This window comes from Aotus nancymaae, unplaced genomic scaffold, assembly GCF_030222135.1.
Source record: "Aotus nancymaae isolate 86718 unplaced genomic scaffold, 86718_ANA_hifiasm-v0.15.2.pri h1tg000057l, whole genome shotgun sequence".
Lineage (NCBI taxonomy): Eukaryota > Metazoa > Chordata > Mammalia > Primates > Aotidae > Aotus > Aotus nancymaae.
In genome coordinates, this window is record NW_026988471.1 from 36,172,614 (window position 1) to 36,190,224 (window position 17,611).

At 37.9% G+C, this 17,611-nt stretch overlaps 1 non-coding gene across 1 annotated transcript; it reads right to left on the bottom strand.

Moving 5' to 3' along the window:
* Positions 1–224: 224 nt before the first annotated feature.
* LOC135269776 (U6 spliceosomal RNA) lies at positions 225–327 on the bottom strand. The gene has a single exon (XR_010338035.1). It is a non-coding gene; the product is annotated as a U6 spliceosomal RNA (small nuclear RNA).
* Between the last annotated feature and the right edge of the window lie 17,284 nt (positions 328–17,611).

Genomic DNA, 17,611 nt, shown 5'->3' on the forward strand with positions numbered 1-17,611 from the left:
TGTATTTTTAGTAGAGACAAGTTTTGCCATATTGGCCAGACTGGTCTCGAACTCCTGACCTTGTGATCCATCCACCTCAGCCTCCCAAAATGCTAGGATTACAGGAATAAGCCACTGCGTCCGGCCCACATGTTTTTTTCTCATGCAATTGTTACAAATGGAGATACTAAATAAAACACTATAAAATTCACCTTTTATTTATTTTATTATTTTATTTTTTAAATTTTCATATGGAACACTTCACGAATTTGCGTGTCATCCTTGCACAGGGGCCATGTTAGTCTTCTCTGTATCGTTTCAGTGAGCACTAAAATTCACCTTTTAAAAGTGTAGAATTGACTGGTTTTTAGTATATTCACAAAGTTTGCCACATCTCCACTATCTAATTTCGGAACATCTTCCTCACCTCCAAAAAGAAAACTATTAAACAGACACTCCTCGTTATTGCCATTAGTATCAGAGGCGGCAGACCCACCCTGTGGGTTCTGCTGCGAGCCCTCAGGCAAAGGCTCTCAGGTGCTTGCTGTTGGAATCCCCTAAAAGGGCATGCATGGGAATGGTGAGTATGAAGGGATATTGGCAGGGCACCTGATGCATTTGCTACATATAGCTTCGATGTCTGTCTTACAGATCTACATCTCTATCCTTAATCTCTTTCTATAAGCACCTGAATGTGCCATAGAAAGACCACAAATTCAAAGTGTCCCTAATTGAATTAATCTTTTCCTTGTAACCTGTTCCTCTTCCTACATTTCCAATCTTAGTGCATGCTACCACCATCCATTTATTCATCCAAGACAGAACCTACTAAGTTAGCCTAAGCTCTTTTCCCTTGTTCTTCAAATCTAACTGGTGACCAAGTCCCATCAATTTCATACCATCATGTTTCTTGTGTGGTATCTCCTTTCTTCTTTTCCACTGATACTCTTAGTTCACCAGCCCTCACCTGGTCCTCTGAAAGGATGATCTAAGGTTTCCTACCTCAAATATTCTCTTCGTTAATTTTAAGAATTGATAAATGATCTGATAGCTGTCTCCCCTCTGCTACCTGGTAAGTACTTCTGATATTCATTCACTTCAAGTTTCTCTTCTATGAGACCTTTCCTGTCTATTTCAGGTCATATGGGAATCATTATTCCTTTCTTTGTGCTCTCAGCATGCTCCTTCATAGCACCTGTGACACTGTATTGCACAAGTATATATCTTACTAAACCACATGCTCCTGGAGAGCCAAGGCCATAGTTAATTTATCCATATATCCATTGCAGAATGCCTTGCATAATATTAATGGTCCACTGACATGGCTGAGTACTAGAGGTTTGGGAGTCATTGCATAGGGTAGAGAATGAAACTATGGGAAGGGATGAAATTTCCCTTAGGGAAGTCCAGGAGTAGGATTACATTTATCGAGGTCCTACTGTGCTGAAGCAAGTGGGACTTTAGGTTTGATTCCAGATACTCTGTGCTTTTCACTAATTATATAAGGACTGAAGAAGGTCCATTCTATTTGGCAATTACAAGTTAATTTGTTAACTCTGGTGAGAGAAGTCAGGAGAAGATTGAGGGCCAAAGCCAGACTGCAGTGAATTGATGGGGCAATTTTTAGATGAGAAGAGGACAGAGAGAGCACACTGCTGGTTTTCAGAGTTTCAGATACCAATAACCAATAAATTTGTTGAAAAACCGGAGACTAATCAAGTTGCCAACTTCTTGTTTTACCAATTAAAAATGTTGAAGCCAAGCAACACTTCAGCATCACTAATCATTAGGGAAATGCAAATCAAAACCATAGTGAGATATCTCCTCACATTCATAAGGATAGCTACTGTGAAAAAAAGACACAAAACAACAGGTGTTAGCGAAGATGTAGGGAAATTGAAATGTAGGCACTGTTGGTGAGAATGTGAAATGGCAGCTGCTATGGTATGGTGGTTCCTCAGAAAATCAAAAGTAGAATTACCATATGATTCAGCAATTCTACTTCTGGGTATATATATAAAAGAATTGAAAGCAGGGTCTTGAAGAGATGTTTATACAGAAATGTCCATAGCAGCATTGTTAGGAATAGCCAAAAGATGGAAGCAACCCAAGTGTCCATCAGTGGATGGGTGGATAAGGAAAATGTGGTATACACATAAAACAGACTATTTTTCAGCCTTAAGAAGGAAGGAAATTCTGAGACATGCTATACCATGAGTGAATCTTGAAAACGTTATGTTAAGTGAAATAAGACAGTTTCAGAAAGACAAATACTGTATAATTCCACTTATGTGAGGTATGTACTTAGAATAGTCAAATTTGGCTAGGCATGGCAGCTCACATCTGTAATCCTAGCACTTTGGGAGGCTGAGGTGGGTGGATCACTTGAGGTCGGGAGTTTGAGACCAGCCTGGCCAATATGTTGAAACCCCGTCTCTACTAAAATTGCAAAAATGAGCCAGGTATGGTGGTGAGCACCTGTATTCCCAGCTACTGGAGAGGCTGAGGCATGAAAATCGTTTGAACCCAGGAGGCAGAGGTTGCAGTTAGTCAAGATCGTGCCACTGCACTCCAGCCTAGGTAACAAAGTGAGTCTCTGTCTCAAAAAAAAAAAAAAAAAGAAGTTGTTAATTTGCATACAGTATTATTCATAGATATTTTACCATTTATTGTGATAGTTCAGCTTTTAAAAACTACTTCAGTCAGATATGTTATGGAGTTCATCACCTCGTGAGACAACCTGTTCCATTGTTAGGTTGCTGGATATGGAATAAAGTAAAAGAAAGAATTTGGGCTTTGGAGTCAGGGAAACTAGTTTGAATCCTATTTCTATCACTTTGCAGCTATATAGTCATGGGCAAGCAACAACTTCTCTAAAATTCTGGGTTCTTTTCTGGAAAATAGAGTTAAACAGATCTCCTAGGATTGTTGCAAGAATTTAATAAAGTATCATATCTCACTTTATGTGTTTAGCATAAAATAAAGGCCTAGTTGTTAATTCCTTCAATGAATTGCTATGAAAATTGCTAAAACTTACTGAGCACTTACTGTTAGCCAGGTGTCGTTACAGATAGTTTATACCCTGTAGCTCAATCCTTGCAACCTGTAAGGTTAAGTAAGAAATGCTGTCATCCTCATTTTATGTCTGCCCTCTGCAGCAATGCTGAATAAAACCAATTCTCTTATTAACGCTTATTCAAGTATATGAAAACCACTTATTCTACTTGGTTTTGTTAAGCACAGTTTTATCGCATGACATTGTTTTTACCTTTGCGTGTGTGATTTTTTAAAAAAATCATATAGCTCTGAAAGTGTTGACAATAGAAATAAACATAATATTGATGTAGGCTAAGTAATAAGGCGTATACACGTGGATGCTGATGTGTTCTCTGTGTCCTAGGGCATTAGGTTTGCATTAGCTCTTTTAGTCACCCATTATATTAGCGGTTTGTATTAAACGTGTGCACTGATAAACACCTCTCATATAAACTGCTTCCAAGTTAGCAGTTCCCCATTTCCATATTGCACATTTTGGGGAAACTAAATGCAAAGCTTTATGCTTATCTTTAAGTTTCACTTTAATGTTAGTTTATTTCTCCCAGATTCCTTCAACCGGAGGATTTTATGAGCATATTCTTTGTCTTTATTATTTCATAAATAGTGAAAAACAATATAAGGCTGAGGACAGTGTTCCAAGGCAGTTCCATAAAGACTTTGCTCATCTAAGCTGACGTAGCGCAGCAAACTTAACTACACTAACATCCAACCCACACTCAGGTAACACACTTACAAAGATAGCATAGACAGTCATCTTGGATACTATTTTTTTCAGAATAAACTATCTTTTTTTCTGGATTTGCTAATTGTGTGGTCTTGGGTAAGTACTTTAATCTCTGAACCTCTGTTTTCTCAACCATATAATGGGTTGCTGTGAGGATTAAATGAGGTAATACATAAAGTGCTTAGAACAGTCTCTGGCAGATAGTAAGAGCTTAGTAAATGTAAGCTATTATCATTATTTTCCCAGGTGTAAATGTGGTTGACTAGGCATTATTATTGTTTGAATTCCTACTGACGTCTAGTGATCGTTATATTCTTCTCTAGTTATTCACAAAGCATTTGCTTCATTATTTTATATTTGTAATTTCTGAAATTTGCTTTCCTGCTTCTCCAGCCCCCAGAACTTGAAGCAGCTCTACAGATCTCCAGGCCAAGATTATATCTGTCTTTTTGAGCTCTTTGTCCAGGATTATGGGAGTCAGCTTTGTGATTACATTTGCAAATTGCTTTAGTAGTATGGAATGGATTGCATCTGGGCCCAGAGACTCAAACTCACATAAAGTTGTTACAGTCTCTTGGTCATGAGGCTCAGGTTTCAGTTGTCAATGCCTTTCTGCAGTTTTCATTTAAAACTGTTGGAGAAGATAAGCAAAATACAGGTTGAGCAGTCTGTCTTTCTGTGTGATTCCTCAACCTTAGCAGCAGCCTCTGAGCAGTGATTCTTAGTTCCTTGTTCTCTTGGAGAAATCGTGTGTTATGGTGGAGACAGCACTGAGTAAGAGAGTATGAAACCTGGCTTCTAATTCCTGCTCCACCTGTTAATAGCCACGAGCTGCTGGGCAAGTTGCGTTACCACCTTTTGCTTCGATTTTCTTGTCTACAAGAGATATTTACCCTGTCGACTTTCAAAGAGGTATCACAAGGTAAAGTATGTGAAACATATATAAACTATCAAATGTTGCGCATTATGTAAGATGGAATAATAATGATTTACGTGAAAGTAGCTATAAAGGCTTTTATCTTCAAGCAGATTTTAAGTCTCAGGTTTTTCCTGAGCTTTCCAGTTCCTAATACTATAGTTGTGTGCTTTTGCCCTTCTGTCATGTTCGTCCTAATTTAACCCATTAACTACTCTGCAGATAGTTACTCTGCAGCCACACTGGATACTTAACTCTTTCTCTCTGTTGGAATTACTTATGGGTATATAGATGGAACTTAAACGGAGCCATCAGTTACGAGCTGTTTCACGCCTAAGCCATGAGGGCTCATACCTTTTTTATTTCTTTTTACCTTTTTGAACTGTGCTTTCCTAAAAATTATGGTAATTATATATATTTAACTATACCTACTGTTCTCTTTCTTTCTGTTAGAAATGCTTTGTGGTCTATGGCCCCATCACCCCAAATGTGCCTGATTTTGTCTGATCTTGGAAGCTAAGCAGTGTTGGGCCTAGTTAGGACTTGGATAGGAGAAATCCCTTATGTTGAGATCCCTTTCTCCTGTATTCCTGTTAGAAGTATGTCAGCTTTCACACCTGTTGATCATTTAACTGTTCAGTATATCCCCTCCTGCTGCCTCAGCCTTCTGAAAGGAATTTTTCAACAAAGCAAGTCAGGAGTCATATTTTGACAGGATTAGTATTTTAATGTGAAAAAATAATACTCTTATATTAGGAAAGTATTGTACATCTTTTGTGTGGCTGGGTGATATATATTGTATGTCTGTGAAAATGTCAGTTTTACTCTTTTTTGTCCCTTCTATTTTTGATATAATTCAGTCATGTTATTGTAAAATAAAAGTGTTTGGTCTTCATCATTTAAAAATAAAGTAGATTTTAAAAAAATGTTTAATGTTTAAGTTTTAGGTATCAGTGTAGAGTGCCAAGGATACTTTTTTCATCTTCTCCGTGAAATTATACCTATAGTGCAAAAAGTCTTTGCTCACTAGCCAAAAATGGCTACCCATTAAGATTTATTAGTGAATTATAAGCACAGACCAAAAATTATTGTTACCTTCTTATTTTTAATGTCAAATGAATATAAAATATTGAAAACCTTTAAAAAATTTCCTTCCAGGCTGTCTACATATCAGAAAGCATCGCTTTTTCTTGATGGACGCTTTCATCTAATGAAATATGCCTATACTATTTTAAAAAGCTTTGTACTTCATCATACAAAAGCTCCCCCACCTCCAGAATGAAATTGAGGACATTTGAGAAGGTGAATTAAGTGTGGACGTTTGAGGTGATTTAAGTATGGACGTTTGAGAAGGTGTCCTGTGAAATTAGTAAACCAAAGCAAAAGTACTGAATTGATGAATCCAAAACACTTACTGTTTTTTTAAACAAAGAGGATTTCATCTTGACAGAAAAACAACTTGTATTCAATATGTATTTTCTGAAATTAAAGAGACCAGAACAGACTGAAAGGAAAATAGATTCGTAAATAAGCTCCGTCAACTCTCTTCTGCTGAGGATAGCTTAGTGATGTTAAATCCTTTACAAATCCCTGGCTGTCTTCCTACACACAAGATTGCTTTTTGATGGGACTGATATTAAGAGAAGTAGGACCTTTTGTGCATTCAACTCATTGATAAAACTTATCATCATCGGCATGAGTGGCTTAAAAGAGGAAATAAAGAAGCTTTCAACTAAATCCAAAAGTGCAGTCATTTTCTTTACTGCTGTTATTTTTAAAACCTCTTCATAACTGTTGAAAACGAATTGACAACTATTTTAAAAGATTAAAGAAAGGCAGATGTCTGCAAATAATTCCCCTCCATCAGCCCAGAAGTCTGTATTATCTTCAGCTATTCCTGCTGTGCTTCCAACTGCTTCTCCATGTTCAAGTCCTAAGACGGGACTCTCTGCCCAACTGTCTAATGGAAGCTTCAGTACACCATCGCTCACCAACTCCAGAGGCTCAGTGCATACAGTTTCATTTCTACTGCAAATTGGCCTCACACGGAAGAGTGTTACCATTGAAGCCCAGGAACTGTCTTTATCTGCTGTCAAGGATCTTGTGTGCTCCATTGTTTATCAAAAGGTACTGTATGTGCTGTTAATATCAGTAGTAATATTGTTGCTGATGCTTTCCTGTGAATTACACATGTACCAGTGAGTTAAGACATGCTGATCCATCGGTAATTTATTCTGAGTATTTTTGGAAGAGTTCTGATGGCCTGTGACTGAGGCTAAAGTCTGAAATTTCGGAGTCTAGCTAATTGGAACTTATATTCCAGATTTAAAATACCTTTATTTGGCCTAGCGCATTGGCTTATGCCTGTAACCCCAGCACTTTGGTAGGTCGAGATGGGCTGATCACCTGAGGTCAGGAGTTTGAGACTAGTCTGGCCAACATGGTGAAACCCCATCTCTATTAAGAATATAAAAACTAGCTGGGCATGGTGGCACATGGCTGTAATCTCAGTTACTCAGGAGGCCGAGGGAGTATAATTGCTTGAACCTGGGAAGTCGAGGTTGCAGTGAGCCAACGTGGTGCCATTGCACTCCAGCCTGGGTGACAGAGAGAGACGCTATATAAACAAAACAAAACAAAACAAAAAAAAAATAGTCAAATTCATGGAGACAGAAAGTATAATGGTGGTTGCTTGAGGTTGGGGGGAAGAAAAAATGTAGAGTTATTGTTTAATGGGTACAGTTTCAGTTTGCCAGATGAAAATAATTCTAGAGCTGGATAGTAGTGATCATTGCACAAAAATGTAAATGTGTTTAATGAACTTACTGTATTTAATGTTAAGATGGCAAATTTTATGTTGTATATATTTTACCACAATGAAACAAGAGAGTAAGACAATAAAAGACAAACCCAAGAACCTACAACCTATGATTCCCAAATATGGAGGAAGAAGATTAAAGATCAGACTTTGATTAAATATAATTGCCTTATTAACAACATTAAAAAAATGTTCTCCTTCTGCAACAAACTGTCCAAGCATAATCATGGACAGGCATTAATATGGAACTAGCATTTGGGAACTAATGGTGTAGATTACATTAAAAAATGGAAGGGAAGGGAAAGAGAGTAACAATTAAAGAAGGTGTCCGGTCAAGGGAAGATCATTGCTTGTCGTTAGCCTGCTGGTTAGGCTGTACATTATATACTGTAATGAATCAAATATTTCGCCATATTTGTGGCAGGCACTATGTTGAATAATCATAAAGTATGTGTTTTTAGACACTTAATATTTTTCAAGAAATTGTTACCAGGTGCCTGCTCTTTAAGGATTACAGTATCATAATTTTTACACCTTCAAAGGATATGCTAAAGATGTATGCATGTGTGTACTATAAAATAATAGTATTCTGTAGCTAGCTGCATAATTGAATAAAGATTAACATGTAATTATAGCACACAGAGATGTTTTATAATTAGGCTATTTTCTATTCACTTTACCAGGTTTCCCTCATATTTTCAGTGCCTAAAAATCTTGAATAATAATTGTTACTGCATCCTTTATCTATGGCTTAATCTTTTTTTTTTTTTTGAGATGGAGTCTCACTCTAGCCCAGGCTGGAGTGCAGTGGTGCAATCTTGGCTCACTATAGCCTCCGTCTCCTGGGTTCAAATGATTCTCCTGCCTCAGCCTCCTGAGGAGCTGGGATTACAGGCATGCGCCACTATGCCCAGCTAATTTTTGTGTTTTTAGTAGATGTGAAGGTCTCACCATTTTGGCAGTGCTGATCTCGAACTCCTGACCGCAAATGATCCGCCTGCCTAGGCCTCCCAAAGTGCTGGGATTACAGGCACAAGCCACCATGCTCGGCCTATGGTTTAGTCTTGAATGTCATTCATTTCCTGTCTGAGACATTAGTTTGTTTTTCTGATTGATGGTCATTTTCTCCCATCGAAGAATAGAATCAAAAGAAGAACATTTTGCCTTAGAGTGGAATGAAGATGTACAGTTCCCTTATGGCCCTTCCTTTTTGCTTATGAAATTTCCTCTTGGCTCCCTTTCTAAAATTACTACTGTGCTTCTTCCTAATTGTAATACAGATCTAACATTGTTAGAAGAAAATTTTTTGGAGGACTAAACAAAAATATTATGAAAGGCAATGAATCAATCTCTTTTTCTTTCTCACAGATCTCTAAATTCAAACTTTAGTGTTCTGCATAATAGGTATGTAATTTACTGAGTGAGAACCATAAAAGATCAAGGTTTGGGCAGTACAGAACGGGATTAGTCTTACTAAAATTCTATGCTCAGTAATTTAAGCTTCTTTTTTAAGGAAATTTAGGTATATTCTTGGTCTGGTGCTAATCATGAGCTCTGTAGAAATGTTTTTCCAAACATTAAAATTGAAGATGGATTAGTTCATCCAATTTATTAGAATCTGAACAACAGAGTATTATGAACTGTCATGTTGGTAGGATTTTCTATGACCACAATCTGTACTGAGTATTACTAAAACATTCAAAATACTTTGCAAATGTTTTCATATATAAAAATAAACAGCATAAATTCATTCTAAATTTAAGCAAAAATTAGATATTTATAGGAGCATATGTGATTTTAGGGTGGAATTTGAGTTGTGGTGTTATGTTGCAACTTTCTATTATTATTGTTTAGTGATGTGTGGCATAGACAACTTGTTTTTTAAATAATTGTTGCTATTTTCTGTGAATTTGTGTCATTTTTATTTGCTTTCTTGATGTTCTATTTTGGGACCCTGTAGAAAGAGGTTTTAGAGCCTTTCTTCCTCTTATTTGACACTGCTGGGCCTATCCTGAGTCTTAAAAGCAAAGTTTGTTTGTTTGTCTGTTTGGTATGACTTGAAAATTACCTTAGAATGATTGTTCTTTCATGAAAAGCTAGAAAGGGACAAATTAACAAGCACAATTCACAGTTACCATTATAAGATTGAGAGAAAGGGTGCTGTTTAAGTTGTCTGATAACAGTCTGTGTAGTCTGATCAGTAGGAGAATCTCACAATTTCATGTCTTTAAAATATGGATAAGTAGAATATAACACCTTAGAAAATCCACAAATGACCCCAAAGCAAAAGACAACTGAGTGCCATTGCCTTGACTTTAGATTATATTACTTTACATTTTGGCATTTAATTTTTTTTTAATTCCCTTTCCCCCCTTTAATAGATATGATATCAGATGCATGATTAAAGGAGACAAAAATATAAAAATGAATATTGTGCTTAACATCTAGAGATAAAATACTTTCAATGGTATCTGATTTTACCTTCAGTAAAAGCTTTCCTCTGCTTATTGAAAGTCAGATTTTAATAGCTACTTAGATTTTCTCCTCTGAAACTATAAATGCCTGTAGGGAGAGTAAAATTACACTGCCTGCAACTGAATCAGCTTTGCATGACTGTGAACAGATTACTTAACCTTGTACCTTAACTTTTTTTAATCATTAACAATGAGGACAATAATATTTCTCACCATACTTATTTATAAAATTAGGTCTTAAAAACACACTAAGTTATTGACACACTTAACATCTCTGATCATATTTTTAACTTACACCATAAAAATTTAGTAACTCTGAATGAAAAATTCTTTAACAGCTTTTTACTTTTCATGTTCTATCATTAATATGTTGCAGAAGGCCAGATGCAGTGGCTCATACCTGTAATCCCAGCACTTTGGGAGACCAAGGTGGGTGGATTGCTTGAGGTCAGGAGATCGAGATCAGTCTGGCTAACATGGTGAAACCCTGTCTCTACTAAAAATACAAAAATTAGCCTGGTGTGGTGTTGCACTCATACCTGTGTGTATATATATACATACACACACACACACACATATATAATGTATATTATATATATATGAAATTGGTGCTTTATCTTATTTGATTCCACAAGATGCAAAAAAATTAAACATAGATGAAATTTTTTGAATAAAATGTCAACATATATGCTTCTATAAATATACAGACTTACACTAGATGTATAGCTACTTCCTGTAACAATCAGTTGTTTGTAATTTCACATCATAGTCAGTTTTGGTACTGTGTAGATCAGTGCTGTCTATTCTGTGAGCTGTAAAGAATGAATTTTGTCTTTTGCTGGGCTTGGTTCAGAGCCCTGACATTGAAAAGTGGTTGACTTGCGGATTGGTAAGAAGAATTTACTGACAACAGTATAGGTTTGAAAAGGAAAGTTTTTCTAGATAGAAAGAACGCTGCAGAAGAGTGCAGCAGGGCACCTCAGCAAGAGAGGAATTGTGGTGGATTTTTCCTTAGGGGTGTTTATGAACCTTAAAGCGGAACTTAATGGTAATTTGGACCCTGTTGGCCACATAGGTCTTAATAAATGATTAAATTTGTAGGCATTTTGGTGCCTTGATGTCAGCAAGGGTTGCACAACGAGTTTCAACATGCATACAGGCCTGGAGACATATGGAAATTCTATTTACTTATAAATTTTTGAGAAAGAAGCTTAGAACCAGATGCCAGCATTAGATAATGGGGAAGTCTAATCACTTCTGAATTTCTCAGACAAGGAGTTCTTTCCTCTGGATGGTTTGCTTGGTGGTCACCAGGTGACCTTTGCTCTCCTCATCTTTGATTCTACTTCTCCTCTCCTTGAGTGTGTCGAAATTTCTTACTAGAGATTCATTTCTTTGGATCTTGGAACACTGGGTCTTCAGAGCCCTCAGAGAAAAACTGATCAAAAGCATGATAAGCTTGTAAAGTGATAAATTTGGTTTAAGGGGCATAATTAGTGTTGGTGAAAGGAATCAGGTTTATAGGGACTGTTCCTCTTTTCTTCTTTGAGAGGACAGTGCATGTTATTCAATAGGACTGGGAAGTGAGAGGACCAGAAAACTAGAGGAGAGGAACGTTTTTTTTTCCTTTTATTGCCACCTTGACCCGACCTCTGATCTGATGAAAGAAGTTGGGAATATTTACAGGAAATCTGGATTCCTGAGATTTCCAAGAAACACTAAAAATCTGACTCTGGACTGCAGAGTCAAATATTTTAATTTTTCACTCTGCTATTGAAAGAGGTGGTGGACAGATTCAAACAAGGGTATAATGTAGGACTCGACATTCTCTGACTATGAAAGGAACAAAAGGCAGTGTGCTTCAGTACTAGGCTTGCATAGGTGCCAAAAAGTGATGGGAAAGTTGAGGGGTTTGAATTTAAGCTGCCTACTTCATAATTTGTCTAAGGCCGGGCCACTTTCCCAATCTTTTTTCCTGTTATCTTCAGGGCCTTACAAAATAATGCGACATGACAACTAACGTTATTGTTAATCTGATTATATGATTTTTGCTAATATATTTCTCAGAGTATGTGACTTAATGCAATGATTCTCAGCCCTGGCTGCATGTTAGAATCACCTGGGGAGCTTTGAAGCAATCCGATGCCCAGACCATGCACCAGGCTAATCATATCAGAATCTCTGGGGGTGGAAGCCAGACATCACCATTTTTTAAAAAAGGCTTTCTAGATAATTTCCATGTGTAGCTACAGTTGTAGGCATTGGTTTAATGTATTATCATCTGTCTGTCTCAGGTAGAATGGTTTTAACATAGTGATTCTCAAATGTTTTGGTCTCAGGACTCCTTGCCTTAGTAACAGTAATTGAGGATCACGAGTAGCTTTCATTTATGTGGACTATGTCTATCAGTATTTGTGGTATTGAAAATTAGAACAGGTATTTTACAAATATTTATTTATTTATTTAAAAAGAACAAAGTCATTGCATGTAAAGAAATACATTTTATAAAAAATAAGTATATTTTCTAAAATAAAAAGAGTTTAGTGAGAAGAATGGTATTTTAAAAATCTAATTTCTGACTTTTTAGATGACGACGGGATCTCCATATTTGCTTATGCATTTCATCTGCTGTGATATATTATTTTTGTTGAAGTATATGCAGAAAATTTGACCTCACACAGACATGTAGTAGGAAAAAGGAAGAACATTTTAAAAGCCTCTTCAGATAATTGTGGATAATCTTCTTCATTATTAAATCAAAACATAACAAATAATAGTATCATAAAAGGTGCAACTTAAAGTCTGCATCTAAATACACATTTTTATTCCATTACATTAAAATCCACTAGTCCCTCTTATACTTTGAATGGAATTTTTATTTGTGATTTTGTAACACAAATGAGCAAATTTTGTAACACAAATGAGATGGTGAATTGAGCATTTGGAAAATATTGCTTCACTGAGTTATGCAGATATTCCAAATGTTGAGCATTTCATTACACATAATAAATAATCACATTTGTTAAAATCACCAATTTTGTCATAAAAGTTGTTATATATCAGGAAACTGTCAAGCTTATGGTAGCAGATACAAGATATCCGAAATTCCGATTTTTCGCTTGAAAGATCCAATTTTATCACTGGCAACAAACAGTATCAGTTATTTTCCTTCAAGGCATAGGCATACTTTATTCATTTTCAACTGTGTGCCAAATATCCAAGTCTGAATAATCATAATTTATCAGTTATTGTTCTTTCAATTAAATCGGAATTTCATGAAAAAAGTAGTGAGTTCACTATGCCCCCCACCCCCCGCTTTATCTCTCTCTCTCTTTTTCTTTTTTTGAGACAGTCTGTTGCCTAGGCTGGAGTGCAGTGGTGCAATCTCCACTCACTCCACACTCTGCCCCTGAGTTCAAGCAATTCTCCTGCCTCAGTCTTTGGAGTAGCTGGGACTACAGGCATCCACCACCATGCCCAGTTAATTTTTGTATTGTTAGTAGAGATGGGGGTTTCATCATTTTGGCCAAGCTGGTCTTGAATTCCTGACCTCAAATGATCCACCTGCTTTGTCCTCCCAAAGTGTTGGGATTACAGGGGTGACCCTGTGCCCGGCCCACTATACTTCTCAAACAGCAGTACAAATGCTTTTCCTTGAGACAATTGCCCTTTGGTGTGCAGCAGAAGTGCTTTATTTCTACCTCCCATTTTCCCATGTGAGTATAAAAAGCTGCATACTCTCAATTTATGCTTCCAGTTAAGATGGAACTGGATTTATCATCCCACCTAAAATATATTAAAAATGATATTCACAATGGATGATAAAGAAAATGTGACATACGCATACACACACAAACACACACATACACACACCCTGGAATACTACTCAGCAATAAAAAATAATAAAATTATGTCTTTTGCAGCAACATGGATGGAACTGGAGGCCATCATCTTTAGTGAAATAGCTCAAATATCACATGTTGTCATTTATAAATGGAAGCTAAATAATGTGTACACACTGACATAGAGAGCAGAATAATAGACATTGGAGACTTGGAAGGGTGGGAGGGATGAGAAATTACCTGATGGGTAAATGTATACTACATTTTCAGGTGATGCTTACACTAAAAGCCCAGACTTCACCACTATGTAATATATTCATGTACCAAAACTGCGCCTGTACTCTCTAAATGCATAAAAATTTTAAAAATGATGTTCAATTATTGGAAAAGAGGTATCACAGGAAAGTGGTGAAAAAAGGGGAAAGAAATGAGATAAGCCTGATGTTTGCTCCAGCTTACTGCTTTGAGAGTTTCCAGGATGCAGTGCAGGTAGGAGGAATCCACATAGAGCTAGTGGTCTCCATGAGATGAAAAGACAGACTTGAGGAGCTAGATTTAAAATCTAGCAGGACAGATTAGAGGAGGAGAGAGAGCTTCAGAAGGCAGTAAAACAACAGTTTTTTACTTCGTCAATGACATTCTTAAGTGAGACTGGCTCTTTTGTCTTTCTCTTCTTTTTTTGTCTTCGTGCATGGTCGTGAAAACTACAATGACTACACCTATGATTTTCTTCCCCAATAGTACAGTTTTGTGTCCTGTCTTGATAGTTGCTAAGGTGCCAGCATTTTTACCCATCATTGCTTTTGCAACATCAGTGGATAGTCAACATGGTAGAAAAAGCAAATCTTGTTTTGGTATTATTATAAAAGTTGATTTGACTTTAGACAGCCAAGAGTATCTTGGGGAATCCCCAGTCTGTGGACCACACTTTTGAAAACTATTGTTTTAATAGAATCTTCTGGTCATTACTATTTCAGTCTAATGGCGTCACTTTAAAGGTGGGACTGGGTGTAGGAATATCTTGCCATGGCAGCTTCATGGAGAAAATCTGTTTTGGCAATTGTGTCCTTCGTTTCCTTCATATCACAGTATAGACTCTATATTATAATGGAGGTGATAATTTCTCCACTTGAGAACAGTGTTACCATCACTGTATATACAACACATTTTTTCCATGATGAAAAACAGGGCCTGAAACTTTAATTAAAATGGAAAAGTCCATAGGAAGAGTTTGAAGAAAGGAAAAGTTGAAGTAGGGAAAAAATAGCAGATATAAGGGATTTCTAAAAGTTTCCCAAACAATGGAAGAGAGAAAAGAATGAGCAAAGGAAAGGAAAAAGATATTTTGTATGTAAGATACGAGAAAAGATATGAATAAGGAACGAAGGGATACATACATAGTGGCGTTGGATTTGTAGATTTGTGGAAAGTTGTCAGAAAAGCCCACATATATTAAAAAAAAAAATCACTGAAATCAGTCTCACTAGCTATGTGAAATGTTTTAGATTTGTATCAGATACATTACATGAACCCGCCTGTGGTGGATACAGGAGATGCGCTGCCCAGATCTGTCTCCAGGGAAGGACCCTGCTCCAGCTGTTGGAGGCCGGCTGGCTAACAGCCTCTAGCAGTCCAGCTCTTTTGGCTGCAAAGCTGCTTGCAGGAAATCACTCCATGGAGGTCCAGAGATAAGGCCCCAGCCATTCTGGCCCACTATGGAAGAACTTTGACAGTCTTTTTTGAGCTTCAGGGCTCCCTGGGGTTGGGTGAGGTCGTTGGACCCACTTTGCTGCTAACTTCTCCCTCTGTTCTCTCCTGTTCCCCCTTCTTCCTCCCACAGGGGTTTGTCCCAAGGGCACTCCCTAATACACATCCTGCATGTTAAACTCTTGTCTCAGAGTCTGCTTCCTGTAGATACCAAACTGTAAGAACATCTTATTGACTTCAGTATAACCAAAATTGGAGAACCTTAGGAAACAGAAAATCATCATCACATTATGTGCAAATGGTTTAGCTTGTTTCCATATTTCTTGTTTTGAATTTCTTATACTTAGTATGATAGTATCTCTCACATTTTGTTTCATTTAGGTTTGCTATTTCCACATCCTCTCTTTTTTTGAGGTGATATCTTACTCCTGTGGCTGGAGTGCAATGGTGTGATCTCGGCTCACTGCAACCTCTGCCTCCCAAGTTCAAGCGATTCTCCTGCCTCAGCCTCCCAAGTAGCTGGGATTACGGGCATGCACCACCACACCCGGCTATTTTTGTATTTTTAGTAGAGACAGGGTTTCTTACCGTATTGGTCAGGCTGGTCTCGAACTCCTGACCTCAGGTGATCTGCCCGCCTCGGCCTTCCAAAGTGCTGGGATTACAGGCGTGAGCCACTGCGCCTTGGCTCCATGTTCTCTTTCTTTATAGGAACCATATTGTGAAAAGACACAAAGGTAATAGGGTAAGAAAAACAAATAGGCCCTTTATTACCCAGCCACTCAGGAAATGCACTATTTCAAGGTTGACTCAGGCAGCAAGAGAGGAAATATATTGGGGAATGTGACAGTGGTTTGGTTCTGAATCTGGAGCCAATAGAAAATTCTGAAGGGGTCTGATGATCAGAACTGTCCGTGGATGTAATAAAGGTGTATTTAATTTTATTTAAGCCTGGAGATCTAAACTGTCACTCAAAACTCTCAGACATGAATAGGGTTAGCAAATCTGAACATCAGAAGAGGAGTTATTTGCATCCTGTCTTCCTCTGTAGCTCCAGAGGAGGGCAGAACAGTGTATTTCCAGGCAAGTCCTCTCTTTAAAAACTCATAGCTGGCCGGGCGCGGTGGCTCACGCCTATAATCCCAGCACTTTGGGAGGCCGAGGCGGGTGGATCACGAGGTCAAGAGATCGAGACCATCCTGGTCAACATGGTGAAACCCCCGTCTCTACTAAAAATACAAAAATTAGCTGGGCATGGTGGCGCGCCTGTAGTCCTAGCTACTCGGGAGGCTGAGGCAGGAGAATTGCTTGAACCCAGGAGGCGGAGGTTGCAGTGAGCCGAGATTGCGCCACTGCACTCCAGCCTGGGCAGCAAGAGTGAAACTCCGTCTCAAAAAAAAAAAAAAAAAAAAACAAAAACAAAAAAAAACCCTCATAGCCAAGACTGGGAAGACAGAGTGAGTGGGTGGGCCTTCTGGCAGCTTCCTTACCTTCAAATCTTTGCTCTCTGGGAAATAGTTCTGCTTCAGTGTCCTCGTTCTGATTTTTCTGGGAACTAGATGTTACTGCGGGATGACTCAGGGCAGGCTAAGTCCTGATCCTCACTGTGAAAGCAAAAGAGGCTAAAAGAGGTGAAAGTCATTGTCCTGACAACTTGGACCAGAAACCTACAGACAAAACTGAAATGTTTTCCTGCCCTAGGATTATCTGGATAACAATGACCTTTGATGTTACAAAGTAAATAAAATTGTGTTTGGCTTTTCCTTTTGGGGGCATGCGCTGGAGAAGATGACTGCCTTCAGAGCTGCTGTGAATATTTCAGATGTCATTATTTCAGATAATTACCTTGACCATCCTTTTCAATTTGAGAGTGTGATGGTCTGTCTCTTGTGAGGCAAGGCAACTATTAGTGAGAAAAAAGAGAAAAGGCAAAGATGCGCTGTCATACTTTTCCTTGCGGGTTCCACTCCAGGCTTTCTACGGGGGCGGGGGGGGGGTCTCAGTTTCCCTGTCTGTAAAATGAGATTAGTGGGTTAAATACGGGAAGGTTGGAAAAGCACCTAGGACAGTGCCTGCTGCCGTATTGAGCAGATG